Source organism: Natator depressus, chromosome 3, assembly GCF_965152275.1.
Source record: "Natator depressus isolate rNatDep1 chromosome 3, rNatDep2.hap1, whole genome shotgun sequence".
NCBI lineage: Eukaryota > Metazoa > Chordata > Testudines > Cheloniidae > Natator > Natator depressus.
In genome coordinates, this window is record NC_134236.1 from 66296445 (window position 1) to 66312703 (window position 16259).

The following is a 16259-nucleotide window of genomic DNA, read 5'->3' on the forward strand; positions in this document are numbered from 1 at the left end:
CCCTCATTCTTCTCTTCTGCAGACTAAATAATCCCAGTTCCCTCAGCCTCTCCTCATAAATCATGTGCTCCAGAACCCCTAATCATTTTTGTTGCCCTTCACTGTACTCTTTCCAATTTTTCCACATCCTACTTGTAGTGTGGGGCCCAAAACTGGACACAGTACTCCAGACGAGGCCTCACCAATGCCGAATAGAGGGGAATGATCACATCCCTCGATCTGCTGGCAGTGCTCCTACTTATACAGCCCAAAATGCTGTTAGGCTTCTTGGCAACAAGGGCACACTGTTGACTCATATCCAGCTTCTCGTCCACTGTAACCCCTAGGTCCTTTTCTGCAGAACTGCTGCCGAGCCATTCGGTCCCTAGTCTGTAGCAGTGCATGGGATTCTTCTGTCCTAAGTGCAGCACTCTGCACTTGTCCTTGTTGAACCTCATCAGATTTCTTTTGGCCCAATCCTCTAATTTGTCTAGGTCCCTCTCTATCCTATCCCTACCCTCCAGCGTATCTACCTCTCCTCCCAGTTTAGTGTCATCTGCAAACTTGCTGAGGCTGCAATCCACGCCATCCTCCAGATCGCTAATGAAGATATTGAACAAAACCGGCCCCAGGATCAACCCTTGGGGCACTCCGCTTGACATTGGCTGCCATTGATCACTACCCGTTGAGCCCAGCCAGCTTTCTATCCACCTTATAGCCCTTATAGAGTCATGGTCCTTCACAGCAGGATGCGATTAATGGCCCTGCATACTTTTGTTAATGCAGCCCCAAGAGTTGACTTTCCCACTCCAAGCTGATTTGTGACTGAGTGGTAGCAGTCTGGAGTTGCCAGCTTCCACACAGCAATCACTATGCGCTTCTCTACCGACAGGGCAGCTCTCATTCTTCAGGGACAAGCTCAGCACATAGTTCCAGGGAAGTGGCTTTCCTCATCCGAAAGTTCGTCAGCCACTGCTAGTCATCCCAGACCTGCATAAGTATTCAATCCGCTCATTCAGTGCATGTTTCATGAACCTAAAAGTGATGGTCCACCATGTGCAGCTGCTCCATGAATGTCAAAAGCAATCTCATGTTGATCCTATCAGTGTCGGACAGCACATCAGGCAACTGTGACTCCCGTTGACTTCGGAACTTCAAGATTAACTGCACTGCCATTCGCAATGTGCTACTGACGGCTAGCAGAGCATGGGAGAGCAGCGCAGGATCCCTGACGGGGCGGGCAGAAATCAAGGAACGTTGAAAAATGCTGTGAACCAAAGATGGAAGCACATGGAATGCTGGGATGGAAAGCAATGCATCATGGGACAGCAAGCCCAGACCCATGATGCACTGCAATCCACTCCGCCTTCCACCAAGACTTAGCGGCAGAAGGTGAAGAGCTGAATTGTGGAATAGCTTCCCACAGTGCATTGCGCTCACTGTCGATGCTACTGACCCAAGTGTGGACACGCTATGACAACAGAGCAAGACAGTTTGAACGTGTAACAATGATTTTCTTTTAGCGCTTTTGGATCGTCAGTACAATTTTCAGTGAAAAAACTCTGACAATGTAGACGTAGCCTGAGATTACTGAGACTAATCTACTCATGGAGATTTATCTGCATCTGACACAATTCTACTGAATGGTACACTCAGCACTGGAAAAACAGTGATGCTGCAGATAAACACTGAAATACACAGGCAGAGCTGAGCGATAAAATGTATTTTCTCTCTAGCTATAGCTAGTATGATTGTATTGGTTTCATTGACCCTGGAAATCACAGTTATAGGAAAACTATGGGCTACATCATGCTGTTTCATAGAAAAACCATAAGAAAGGGCCAATTTAAGATGGAAATTCAAAGTTTCCAAAAAGTCAAATGTGTATCATGATAATGGGGGTTTAATGCTGCAAATGTACAGCTGCCCCACGATCCATAGGCAAATGTCATCTTAGTGCCAGAGCATCTGTCCAGAGTTCACCACTCTTCACTACTCACCTACCAGCACTGTTCCCTTGGAGTCACGATGGGAGTTATGCTCTCCTTACCACATCTGGGCCCCAAATCCTCTCTCTTGAAATGGGTTTGAAAATTGAGAGCATTAATGCTGGCAGCCAGTGTTATTTCACTGCAGGTTTGTTGGGGAGACGATGCCATGTAGGGGGTCTCCTTATGTTATGATCCTTCCCTCACACACTGGTTATCAGTGCTCCTTTATACAAATGTGTTATATTTATACAAATATTTTATATAAATACATAGCATATTTATTTAAAGGGACACTGATACTTTGTTAGGGCTAAAAATTTGCCATTCAGAATCAATGGAAAATATTTTATATGTTTGATTTATAGTTCATAGGTGTTTATAAGTATAAAAAAAGTGGAATTTTTTTTTATTCCTCAGCATAGCTTTTTTTTTTTTTAATTCAAGCAGGGGATGCTTAACTTGTAGAAACAATAAAGATTCCATTAATAAAATACAGCGCAACAGAGTAAAATGATTTTCCCAAGTAAGAAGTGTGATTAGCACTTCCTTGTTAGAAGCCCTCTCAGGACCATTTGCAAAAAAGGTCTAAGCTCTGTTGTTTATATTAGCACTCTGAAACTTGTCTCTGAGCTGAAACCAGTCCTTTAAGTTTGCTCAGACATACCAGGGAAGTGTTAATGTTTACTGAATTCAGATGCTGCTGCTTAAGAACCTTAATTAAATGGATCGTTCCTGAGTAGCAGAATAATGTGTAAAATGGAGAGATGTGAACTGTGCACTGACAAGAAACCCACTGTGTACTGTGGGTTAAAAAAGTTTATTTTCAATCAAATAATCAACGTCAGAGGGTTTTTTTGCGGCGGGGGGAGGAAGGGGCAGCGTTCTTCATGCACCTAGCAAATCCGATGAAGTGAGCTGTAGCTCACGAAAGTTTATGCTCAAATAAATTTGTTGGTCTCTAAGGTGCCACAAGCACTCCTTTTCTTTTTGCGAATACAGACAAACACGGCTGCTACTCTGAAACTTATGTTCTCAGGTTGTTGTTTTTTAATATATATTGTTAAATGAGACAGTGGTTGGCACAGAGCTGTTCACCTTTAGTTTAGCACTTTGAATCCTGCCTAAGGGCTGGTCTACTCTGAAAAGTTCTATCAACTTAGCTATGTCCCTCAGGAATGTGAAACAGTGGTGTAAACAGCACTAGGTCAATTAAGAATTCTTCTGTTGACCTAGATACCACCTCTCCAGGAGGTGGATTTACTAGGACGGGAGAACCTCTCCTGTTGCTCTAGTGATTGTCTACGCTGAAGTGCAACTGCAGTGCTGCAGCTGTGCTGCTGTTGCATTGTTGGTAGTGACCAGGAACTGTTCTATGATGGCTGTTAGGTAGCGATGAGCAGAATGCCGCATTAAAAAAAAAATCCCAAACCAAAACCCCAATATTCTCCGTAAGTTTAAAATACATTTTCTTTACTTGTGTTCAGACTCATTCTCCATTTTCTTTGAGAGTATTCTAGCAAATGTGTTTATTGGCATGAATGCTCATGAAAACAATGAATGTTAAGCAAATATTGGAGAATACTCATGGAAAATACATTTTTAATTAATATGTATGAATATTTGCACTGGAAACCTGATTGGATGAATGTTGCTTTTACAAACAGGGAACACAGATATATACTATGTGTCCAAACAAAGCTAACTATGCACCAATCTTTTGTATGATAATTCTTGGTCAGCTCATTGCCGTTAAATGTAAGTGAAATCTGAGACGTGTTAATTTCAAATAACAAAGAATTTCAGAATCTGTTCATGGACAATTTTCAGAGAAAAAAAAGAGGTGACGTTCTCAAATACATTATTTGTTGGGAATTATTTTCTCAGCTCTACTTTCACTGGCTTGTTAATTGTAAATTGATTTCAGCTAATTCCTAGTGTTTTCATCATCAAGCCATCATCCCAACTGGTGCCATGGTTTGCAGCCTCAGCAGCAAGGCCAAGGACTGAATAGGCAATGGAAACTGAACTACAATCTCACGCCTAGGTCCCTCCAGGCAGGGTTGGGAGGAAGCTTTCACTGCCAGTGCTTTTGCTACCTCAACTATTGATAGAAGAAAAGACAGTGGGCCAGAGTCTTATTTTCCCTTTGCCCACGGCAGTGGAATTCTACACTGTTGTAAAGCTGGTGAAGGCAGTGAAACTGGTTGCTGTGCCTGCTATGCCACTCCTCCCCAGCATAAAGGATGTGCTGGCAGAAAAATAGAGTGTGACAGGCTGGGCCGGGGCCATAATGGTGCAGCAGCACTCTGTTACACCAATTTTCCACTGGAATAATCTAGAGCAGCCCCTGGAATTCTTTAAATATCTCTGGGGCTGAAACAGGGCGCCATAACTAGCTCTTTAATGTCTCCTCCCCCATTCCTCTGAACTAAGTGGTGCTTGGATGCAGAGGAGAATTCAGCCCTGTTAGTCCAATACTTTTCATGAGCAGTATATTCAATAAAACATGTTTAAACTATGCAGTTAATATGAACTGTCAGTGATTAGAAATAATGACTATGAAGAGGGAAATTGAAAGCTCTGTGTAAAATTTCCCATATGTGTTAGGCATCCAGAAGCCTTTGGGTGTTTTACAAAGAAATGTTGATTATAATTATAGTACTAAAGCATCTTCATCTGCCAAAGAGTCTGCCATGCACCTGCTCTTCTACCTTGGAGAGATGGTGATGAGGGAGAGTAGAGGGTGTGGAAAGGCAGGGACTATTCAGAGAAAATGGAAACAGCAGTCTTTTCCTTTAGAAAAGCACAGCTGGCCAGATCCTACAATCTTTCTGCATACAATATTCCCACTGAGTTCCATGTGGGGGATCAACTGTAACCCCTCCATTGTTACCTCTTGTTCATGCCCATAGACAATCCTTTCAAAAGGCACCTAAATGGTAAAATTATTTTTGAAACATAACTAAAGGGACATTTAGTGGTAGCCTTGGAGCCTGATATTTTATATTTGTGCATAAAGCAGGTAAGGAACGAGCAGTGCCAATCTGAGCTTCATCACAACAGTGATCTATAAGGACAGGTGAGGTGGCAGTTTAGACCTGATTCAGATCCCATTAAAATCAAAAGAAAGACTCTCTGACGTCAGTGGGAGTTGAGTCAGGCTCTACATCTCCATCCACCTTCCATCCTTGGACTCCCTTGTACGTTGCCAAGATGGTGCCAAGTATGACGACTTTTCTGACCAAGATAGGCTGCCCACTAGGAAACGGACTGAAGCACCAACCCACTTCAGATGAGCCGCTCCACAGCTATTAAATGATACTACCTTTCAGTCATTACAAATCTGGGCCAAATTCAAAGTGATAAAGTGAGAGAGAGGCCCCAGTTCATCCATGTCTAACTTGAAGCAGATGAGCAGTCCTACTGAAACCAATGGAATTTCTGACATGCTTAACATTAGACACTTGCTTAAATACCTTGCTGAATTAAGATCTAAATGTCCACGTTCCATGCCCAAGTCCTCTAAATCCTAACACTCTAAATGTCGCATGCATAAAAAATAAATGAATTAAGGCAACCTTAAATATACATATGTAAATTGGTTTTAATGTTATTCAAATCACTTGTTTTAAACAAACAGGCATTTTAAACAATACTATATCTTCTAGTATCAATCTAATGCTGATGATATGTACAGTAAGAGTGATCTCTTCCATTGCTGATCTAATGATCACCCCAGATAATCACTTTTGTGATGACATAGAAAATATGCTGAAAATATCTTGTACTTAAAAATTATTGCTTCATAATTGCTCCAAAATGAAAATGTCAAAAACCTGCTGGAGTCGGGGGTGGGGGATCCAAGCTCCCCTACCAACCCCCTTCTACATTAAGAAGGGACTGACTCCCCACAACCACTAGGTGACACTTCCAACAAACACCAACTATCACATGAGGAACACACAATTAGTGACCACCTGTGAAATGTTTGGTTTAAGCAACTTGTCTAGCGTCACATAGAAACTCTGTGGCACAGGCAGGGATAGCATCCAATTTTCCAGGGTCGCACTCAACTGCCTTAACCATGAGTCTGTCCTTTCGTTTACTGCAGTTTTCTGCTTTCTTCACTATATACTTTCCAATTTCTTCAACAAATGAGAGAGGGGGGTCCCACAGAGAACATATGTCTTCTCTACACATTCCCAATTCGTCCCCAAAGCAGGACCATCCTGTGCACAGGCAGCCTTAATTCTGGCATTTCCTAACGTTTGAGTGTTTGACTTTGCAACCTTACTACTGTTCTTTAAACAGTTGTTTTGTGAGTAACTTCCTAGGTTTTGAAGAAAAAAAAACAACCTTTCCCTCCCCTCTTCCCCCCCCCCACCAGAAATGTCATTTTATGACATCATATTGACACCCAGATGGTTCATCAGCAGGGTTGGGCCTTTAGATCCACTTCATAGATTTCTGTTACTTGAACTAACAGAATAAGTGATAGCAATAGTAGTTGTTATCCTTTATGTGCACGAGCACTAGAGGGGGAAAAAAGGTACACTCTGCCAGTGGGTTACACAGATATTTGCTGACTGTCGAGGAATAGTGAGACTCAGGGATCTCTGATTCCATTCCAGGCTCTGGAGTGTGCTCTAGTGAGCACAGACTCTTCTGCCTGTTCCCCCAAAATTTGAACCTTTCTTCCCCATCTTCTCCAGCCTGCCTCTGTTCCACTCTTGTCTCTTCCTCTCCCCACCCCGGTTCCTCAATCCTAATCCCATTCTATTCACCTAGCTGGAGTCAGTCTCCAATCTTCAGGCTTCTCATCCCAATCCTCAGCAAGTCCTAGTCTGACTCCTCCAGACTCAAAGTCCCAGTCTCCCCCTTGTTGCCCAATTCTTTAGTGGTTATTGATTATTAGTGATTTCCAAATAATTCTGATTTAAAGAGCTGGGGAATTGTAGACTTCTAGTCCCAGAATCAGGCACAACAGAATCAAGGTTATCCTGTTCAATATCTGGTTGTGAACCTTGGTGGGCACAATGTAAACATTCACAGTCAGGGCAAAGCAAAGCTTTAACAACGTTTATTAGCACAAAGTAAAGACATAAACACTCCAAGCCACAAGTAAAAAAAAAAATAGCACAAATACAGAATGAATGCAGTATCTTATACCCTTCTTCACATATATACTTACACGCTTTCTGATGGTGAGAGACAAAAGTCCCACTCCGTCTCTGGCATTCCAAACAGGCCTGAATGATCCAGATCAAGATTGACCGAGTGATCAACCGACAACCCTTCTTAAATGGTGGTTTGATCTAGTATAGGGCTTCGGGCCCATCATGAATATTCATTCAAATACATTCAGTCTCCATGCCCAGCCAGTCCCATTCTTTATCCCTGGATCCTAGTCTCAGTCTCTGCCATAGCTCCGAATCTCCTTGTCCAGCCAGTCCCATTGTCCCCAACTCCCAGTCCCAGTTTCCCTCTCCTTATCCCTGCCAGCCTCCAGATCCATTTTCCACCTGCTTCCCAATCCAGGCTCCTTTTCCCAATCTATTCCTCTGACCCTTTCCCTGATTATTCCTGTCCCCTTTACATTTGAATCAGCTTCCTCCTCCACACTGCCTGGACCCAGTAGTGGGGGGCGGGGAGATGAGAACACATGAGACAGGCCTCGTGTTCTCAGTTAAGTTGCCCAGACCTGAACCCAGCAAAGTCTGCAGCAGCCCAGAGCTGCAATTGCAGGGAAAGTCTTGCTCAGCGCTGAGTTGGAGCATGCCCAGTATGGATCAACTGTTAGGGGAAGTCTCTACTAAATATGTGCGAACTGTGATTTTTCAAAGGCTTATAACTTAGCTAAATTTGGGTGGATTTTTAAGGGAATAGCAAAACAAACACCACCCTTTGCCAAATTTTAAGTCCCTGCTCTAAAGCATGGGGTCAATAGAACTTATTGAAGAAAAGGTTACCAGAATTTTTTAACATGGGCTAAACAATGTATTTTCCCTTAGCCTCATTCTTGGAAATGGCTGAAATTTTCCAAAAATATTCAGTGTGAGGCAGACACCTAGCATGGAAAATTTCAGACCAAAGGGTCAAAGTTTGGCAAAATTATAAGCTACTAAAAGCAGGACCTTATAATGGGAATTACTGGGCAACCTTAATAATAGGCAGTGCAACCAGCTGTGTCTATAATTATTTCAGATACACTGGCCATACACAGTTGTCTTAACTAGGACAGGGAGGCTACTACTAAACTGTTCTACTAGTTCTATATTCCTTGTCTCTATTATGCTATAACTCAGGGTTTCTGGGATTTGAGCATGCAAATAAGATTTGAAATTCTGCTATGATGGAGTTTAGAACTTGAGGATATCAGTGGTCTGAATCAACTCCTTCTCTGTGGGGAAACAGGCGGGAAAGGGCAAAGGCACCAGGGAACTCTGCCAGAATTCCACTTACAGCTCCTGCAGAGAAGCTACTTTAGCAAAAGCCGTAGTCCCATTGTTAGGGGGTGCTAGCCTTGTACTTGGGAAAGTGGGGTTCAATTCCCTTTTCTGCCACAAGGAACTTGGGCAAGTAACATATTCTCTTTGTGCCTGAGTTCCCCATCAGTAAATTGAAGATAATAGCACTTCCCTACCTCACAGGGTGTTATGAGGATAAATACAATAAAGACGCTGGGGTGCTCAGATACTATGGTGATGGGGTGGGGGGCATGTAAATACCTTAGATAGAAAAGTTCTCTCAGCCTTTAAAATGGTACAGTTTGCTCTTCTGCGAGCTGCCTCCCTTCCCAGCTGCACCAGGCGCTTGTTGGCCACAGCTGAAGGAAGATCTGTGTCTTGATCTGTGTACTTGGTGGTGGTGATGCCCTGTTGCCGGAGGTTAAATACCACATCACAGGTTAAGTGTCATCATATGTGTTCCATGTGATGCTCAGTGCTATAACAAGGTCACAGAGCAATAGGGGAAAGGAGAGGACAACACTGTCTCCATCACTGACTATCTAGACAGGGAGGTTATAACTCAGAGTTGGAGTGGGATGATTCTTCTATTATCTAATTTCTTATTCTTTTCTGACTGTATTTGATGTGTTAGAATTAAATGCATCTCTACTTCATTTAACCTGGCTACTTTCTCACTTTTTTAGGGATTATGGGGCAAAGTCTGCCATGCCACACTGCAGGCATTGAGGGCCCTGACTGCAGCAAATACAGTATGATTACGCTGGGTGGTGGGTGAAACACTTCTGCTGAGGTCCACCATCAGTGATGCATCAGTATTTCACCACCCTCATTATCTTAAAAGGTCAGAAACAAGCAAGACTTCCTTAGCTGCTATTCAGCACCAATGCTTCTGTTTGTCTTTCTGTATGTTATTTCAAGTGCTTATAATCCCATAGCAAATAATATGCCCATTTAAAAAAAAAAGTGGTTTGTCACATTAAATATTCTTGATTCTGCAATGTGCAGTTTACTCATCTGGATGCATTATCTTTGCCATTTGCCAGAGTGTGCCTGGGAGCACACAATCTGGTGTCTGGAGTCACATCCTGTCACATATGCACTGAGAAGCCTGCAGTGAACGCACACTCTCTCTGCAGTCCTCAGTCAGATACCCAGAGTAGCAATGTGACCACCATTTAATTTTCAAGTGATCAACAGGATTAAAACACAGGGATTCACAAGACACAAAGGAGAATTTTGTATCTCCAACTACTGGGTATTTCCATAGAGGCATGCTGGAAAGGGAATCCTCCCTGCAGCTCCACAGAGCAGAGCCAATCACTCTGTAGATATTACTTCGTATTTGTTGATGGCATAGACCTAGAGCCTTAGCACCTCTATTGTGCGGAATGGGGCTAATGAATCCATGCAGTATTCGATCTACAAGTCTACCCATCCTGTGTAATTGCACTCAGGGATCCCCATGGAACTTGGCTCTATGGCATGAAGAGGGTGCAAGGATATGTGGCTTCCTGAAAAATTGCCCCTCTCCTCCACGCAGCAGGGCTGCACCAGTTTTGTTTTTTCTGGGACCCTTCACACCAGCCAAGTAGATGGAAGAACATATTTTACACTTTGAGCAAAAAAAGACAGACTTTAAATAATATTACAGTCTAATTCAAAATCCAGGTGGGGCCTTTTACATTGTCTAAGGACAACATAACATAGGATTGAGGGGATGCAGGATCAGGCCCTTTGCTATCAAAATAATGTGGTGACAATTTTAAACCAACAGACATCCTATGTGGTAAGCAAACAGCATATCAGGGCCATAATAGTAACACAGTATCTTGTACAAAATGTACATTTTGTTCATATTTTGCTAAATCTTTTTAAAACTTTGCACTAAGAAGTTGAATTTTAAACCTGTTCATACCCTGTTCTAACTTAAGATAATAATACTTTGTTATTCCTGCCAGTTTACAGCTCATAACCTAATCCTATGCTTATGCACTGCCCAGTTATCAGAAACTATAAATTGTGTTTCAGAGTAACAGCCGTGTTAGTCTGTATTCGCAAAAAGAAAAGGAGGACTTGTGGCACCTTAGAGACTAACCAATTTATTTGAGCATAAGCTTTCGTGAGCTACAGCTCACTATTGGATTTTTTTGTTTAATTAATGGCCCACCCTTGCTCATACACTAGTAGTCCCAATGGCCTGATCCAAAGCCCAGATCAAAAGGCTTTGGTTCAGGCCCTAAATGGGAATCAAAGTATGGCTTACATCCCATGCACTCCCAATTGATTTTAATAGTGTAGAATCTAGTCCATTGTATTCAGAATTATGTCTTCAAATTTTGTGCCACTCTGTTACTGGGTACTTATAGATGCCAATTGACATAGTAAATGAGCACCTTATAATCTTTGTTCCATTTCTCCTCATAACACCCCTGTGAGGTAGGGAAGTGCTGTTATCCAGATTTTACCCATAAGGAACTGAGGTACAGAGAGACTGAGTGGCTTGCCCAAGCTCACAAAGGAAGTCTGTGGTGGAAGAAGGAATCAAACTAATATTTCCCAAATCCCCAGCTACTGCCCTAACCACTAGACCATCCTTCCTCTCAAGCACTTTAGAAATATACTTTAAACCTGTTAATTTTTTTTTAAAATAAGGATCTTTACCAATGGAAAATCAAAGTAAGGGGACATTCTTGTGGTAGCAGATAATGGAGAAGCACTAGGCTTTCTCAGATGGTCTGTGTTAAAGAAAATGTGTGACGAGGTTTTCTCTAACACTCTGAGGGATAGACTGTGCAACCCTTACACGCACACACTTTTGAGTACTGACTCACACAAATAGTCCCATTAACTTCAGTAGGACTACTCATGTGAGTAAGTGCTTGCAAACATGAGTCAGGGTTTCAGAATCTAGCCATGAGAATAAGACTTTTTATTAGATCTCTTTATGAATTACCGCGGGACAAATTGCAAGAGATACTGACCACTTGCAACTTCCACTGATGTCAATGGGAGATGACACCACTCACCATTCTACAGAAGGCATACAACTGGGTAGTTCATTTAAGTTATTTTATTATGTGTATTGGTCATATTGATGCTGCATAACTAAAGGGTATGTCTTCACTGCAATAAGGGTGTATTCTTAAATTGCGATAGCTAATGCAGCTTAAAATAACAGTGAAAACACAGCAGCTCAAGGTTTTACTTAGGTTAGCAGCTTGCATTCAAGTCTAGAGGGTTTATCTGGATGATTGCAAAGCATAATGAGATGAAATGAACTCTGACTTATCCTCTGGACTTGAAAAATATCACTAGTTATTTCAAATACTTAAAAGTGCATTTCTATTGTTTGTATCAAACAATATGGAAACTATAATGGATTCCTGATGTATCAGTATATTCCAACTAACAGTAGCAGGAGTATGGAAACAAGAGATCTTGACTGATAGAGTTTATGCTACATTAAGTCAAAGGGCATAAACAGATATCTTGAATCAGGAACAAGTGTTGACTTATTGAGGGCTCTGTCAAAGTCATAAATTAGTAGGAGAAAATATGACAACAGAAAGAGGGCAAGTAAGCTCCTTTCAAGAGGGAAAGCACCAATTTACAGCCATAAGTAACTTGAGTGGATTGATTTGTTGATTGAGTCTTATTCTTTTTTCAAAACCAAAATTACCTTTTAGTTTCATTTATGTATTTAGGCCCAAAACATGATTTCATTGTATTAAGTGATAAAACTTCCACCTCATAGGAAATGCTGAGCGCTGCCTAGACCTTAGCCCTGTTTTGGATACTTTAATAATATTCTGGAAACTTTTCATCAATACAAAATGTTTGTCAGGGTGGCAGGGTTGGTAACACATTGTGTGCTGTTCTTTGTAAATTCATATCTTGTTTTCAAAGTATATAGGAAAACTGCATTTCTTTCCATATCTGAAAATAAAAAAATATCTGATGCTATGTACTTGAAAGACAGTTAGTACCAGATTTTCAGTCAGGCATGTGTAATTGCATACATACATTTATATGCACCTCATTTGTACATACAAATCCCAGATGCGCAAATGAATCAAGAACTTACATGCATTCATGAGTCATGACCAACCACCTAACTGGCCGAATGTGTAAATAAATGCCTTATTTGTGTACACGCATTGGATAGCTGCATGCATAAATTAGGCAGACACCTAACTTTCAAAATATGTCTGTAAAATTTTATCAGAACTGGCAACATGAAGATGGAAGTGGGCTATAAACTACCAATTACTAAGAAAGTGTTTTCCCCTGATATCAGGATTTCCCCAGCTGACACAGTCTCAGCCAATAGAAAAGTGACAAGCTAATTACACTGGACCTGATCCTGCATTTCTAAATTTATATAGTACTCTTTCCATAGGTGTTGGAACTAGTGGTGCTGCCGCACCCCCTGACTTGAAGTAGTAATAACAACCCAAATACATGGTTTCTACCTTCAGCAACCCCACTATAAAAATTGTCCCAGTACCACTGACTCTGACTACATAAATAAGATCTGTAGGATCAGGCCCATACGTTTCACATGTAAGCTGGTACACAAGACTTTACATAATGTATTATGTTTTATTAATAACCAAGAGGTATCCATTGCTGTTCACAGAGAGGCTTCTATGAAGCCAGCTGAATGTTTTCAGCCCAGCTATTCCCATGTCCAAGTGTGATTAGCACTGTGTTGTCAGATCTTGCTCTGAGCCATTTGGGAACACGTTCCTTGTTTGTAATAGCAACCTCATCTGCCCAGACCTCTGTGTTTACTCTTCTATGTGTCCTATTAAAAGTATATTACATTACCAGGTGTTGAACTGCTAAAAGGTATACAAGTACTCCAAATCAATTTCAGTGAATGAATTACCCTTTGCTCCTGATAAATATTTGCTTGATATGTAGAGCTAAATTGTGTTCTCAGTTGTATTGGTGTGAATCCAGAGTAACTCTGTTTGAGTGACTTGTACTGCCCTTGACATTTTTTAAAATTTAATTTTAACAGTATTTTTTTATAAAAATTGCACTGTGGCTAAATAAGACTGAATCCTGTAAGTTTACATGTGCAGCTGCTTTGAATGGGATAGCTATTAATGATAAATAAATCCTTAATGCTGACATGTTCTGTATATTAGAGACTTTTGGAAGATGTGACATTTAATATAATCCCTGAGTATGTTTTGTTGTTATTTATGAAAAAAGTAGAAAAGCCTCATTTGTTAGTTTCTGTTCCTTTCTGTTTTTAAAGCAGAATGTATTAGAGCATGACAATTAGAATTACTCTATTAGACTTACCCTGGAGTTACATAAGTGTAATTGAGAGCAACATCTGGTCCAATATTCATATTGTGTATTTTTAAAAAGCTGAGCTACAAATATCTGATGCAGAACTAGTATCTGAGGCATACAAAGAGAAAAATTGTGTTAATTTGATTAAGCAAGAATTAATGAGTGACTCAGCCTCAATCACAAAGATTCTCTTCATATTGCACTCAGAACTATACTAGCATCCACCAAATTTAAAAAAGGTTATTTATGAATTGTTTTGTTAATCATAGTTGACCACTATTTCTTAAATGGTTGTAGCATGGTTTTAATGTGGATTAGTGTCTAGCATAGACAAGACATTGTCCTATGTATGCATTGCAAGCTAACATTCCTTTGCTGCCTTCTGTGCTAACCAAACGAGGGAAGCAAAGGGGTCTATGACAGGAGATAAAGCTATTCTTCTATACTGTGTTTAACAATGCCAGTCATACTCAACCTTCTTGCTACTAGGTCAGCCATGGTAAAGTATTGCAAAAATAACTTTATCTTAATAAATGAGACTTCACTACAAAACTGCAAGGCTATGAGTAGTCATGTAGCATGTAAGCACACAGTGGCAACAACAGCTGCTAGTCATTATTTTCTCCTCATCTCTTCAACACCTCTGTGTTTCAGTTTGCTTTATAAGTGGTAAGTCACTCTTTTCTCAAGAGATTTTCTCATACAGGGTAGGTATTAAAAGGAACTCTAAACTCTGGGGCAACTAAGGGTCACCAGCAAAGGAACTCAACTTTGTTTTTTTTCTTTATTTGAACTGTGCATCCTCTCTTCAACCTCTCTGTAGATAAGGTGGCTCACCTTGGTAAATTACGAAATAAATAATGCTGTGGCAATTCATCTTTGCTGTTTTGACAGAGACTCTTTTCTATTTTTCTTCTACAGGCAACCTGGTGTCCACCTCTTTCTTCTGTTCCAAGGCTTGTGTTGATGATTTTCGCAGAACTTAAGTGTGAGCTACAAAAACTGGTTCTCACTTCAGTCATGCAAAAATGTATTCTACCATCAGACCGTCTTTAGGCATCTGATTTTATGCACTAACTGTAGGTTGTTCCATGCTGACAATTTGGTAACAGAGGAAAAAGACAGAGAACCTGGCTTATGATCACACACTCAGATAACTGCATAGACTGCTTTATGCCCTCATCTTATCCAATCCCCTGCTTGAGGATACCAGATAGGTATCTACTACAATGTAGTAGGAGCATTTTGTCTAGTTTAGTTTTAAGAACATAAGAATGGCCATAGTGGGTCAGACCAAAGGTCCATCTAGGCCAGTATCCTGTCTTCCAACAGTGGCCCATGCCAGGTGCTTCTGAGGGAATGAACAGAACAGGTAATCATCAAGCGATCCATCCCTTGTCACCCATTCCCAGCTTCTGGCAAACAGAGGCTAGGGACACCATCCATGCCCATTCTGGTTAATAGCTATTGATGAACCTATCTTCCATGAATTTATCTAGTCCTTTTTTGAATCCTATTATAGTCTTGGCCTTCACAACATCCTCTAACAAAGAGTTCCACAGGTTGACAGTGCATTCTGTGAAATACTTCATTTTGTTTGTTTGTTTGTTTGTTTTTGTTTTAAACAAACAAACCTGCTGCCTATTAATTTCATTTGGTGACCCCGAGTTCTTGTGTTATGAGAAGAAGTAAATAACACTTCCTTATTTACTTTCTCCACACCAGTCATGGTTTTATAGACCTCTATCATATCCCACCTCAGTCGTCTCTTTTCCAAGCTGAAAAATCCAAGTTTTACTAATCTCTCCTCATATGGAAGCTGTTCCTTATCCCTTTTTTTTTTGCTCTTTTCTGTACCTTTTCCAATTCGAATACATGTTTTTTGAGTTGGGGCGACCAGATCTGCATGCAGTATTCAAGATGTGGGTGTACCATGGATTTATACAGAGGCAATATTATATTTTCTGTCTAATTGTCTATTCCTTTCCTAATGATTCCCAATATTCTGTTTGCTTGACTGACACTGCACATTGGTTGGATGTTTTCAGAGAAACATCCAAAATGATTCCAAGATCTCTTTTTTGAGTGCTAACAGCTAATTTAGATCCCCTCATTTTATATACATTGCTGGGATTATGTTTTCCAATGTGCATTACTTTGCATTTATCAACACTGAATTTCATCTGCCATTTTGTTGCTCAGTCAGACAGTTTTGTGAAATCCCTTTGTAGCTCTTCGCAGTCTGCTTTGGATTTAACTATCTTGAGTAATTTTGTATCATCTGCAAATTTTGCCAACTCACGGTTTACCCCTTTTTCCAGATCATTTATGAATATGTTGAACAGTAATGGTCCAATTATAGACTCCTGGGGAATTTACCTCTCTCCATTCTGAAAACTGACCATTTATTCCTACTCTTTGTTTCCTATCTTGTAACCAGTTACTGATCCGTGAGAGAACCTTCCCTCTTATCCCAGGACAGCTTACTTTGCTTTAGAGCCTTTAATGA